Source organism: Austrofundulus limnaeus, unplaced genomic scaffold (assembly GCF_001266775.1).
Source record: "Austrofundulus limnaeus strain Quisiro unplaced genomic scaffold, Austrofundulus_limnaeus-1.0 Scaffold17, whole genome shotgun sequence".
Lineage (NCBI taxonomy): Eukaryota > Metazoa > Chordata > Actinopteri > Cyprinodontiformes > Rivulidae > Austrofundulus > Austrofundulus limnaeus.
The window spans coordinates 97,002-97,778 of NW_013952419.1; positions in this window are offsets into that span (position 1 = coordinate 97,002).

Genomic DNA, 777 nt, shown 5'->3' on the forward strand with positions numbered 1-777 from the left:
AGTTTAGGCTAAAAGAAAGAACACATGATAAGACACACCAACTCTTGGTCTGTTTTAACTTAAAGGCTAAAATGATCAGAAATAATAAAATACAAAACTGCATCTAACATTCAATTAATCAGTTACAAAATGACCTTCAGATGGATGGATGGATGGATGAATGTATGGATGATGGATGGATGGATGGATGGATGGATGGATGGATGGATGGATATTTAAATGAATGGATGGATGGATGGATAATCAAATGAATAGATGGATGGATGGGTGGATGGATGGATGGTTAATTAAATGAATGGATGGATGATGGATGGATGGATGGATGGATAAATGAATGGATGATGGATGGATGGATGGATGGATGGATGGATGGATGGATGGATGGAAGGATGGATGGATGGATGGATGGATGGATAATTAAATGAATGGATGGATGAATGGATGGATGGATGGATAATGGATGGATGGATGGATGGATGGATGGATGGATAATTAAATGAATGGATGGATGATGGATGGATGGATGGATGGATAATTAAATGAATGGATGGATGAATGGATGGATGGATGGATAATGGATGGATGGATGGATGGATGGATGGATGGATAATTAAATGAATGGATGATGAATGGATGGATGGATGGATGGATGGATGGCTGAATGGATGGATGGATGGATAATGGATGGATGGATGGATGGATAATGGATGGATGGATGGATGGATAATGGATGGATGGATGGATGGATGGATAATGGATGGATGGATGGATGTATGG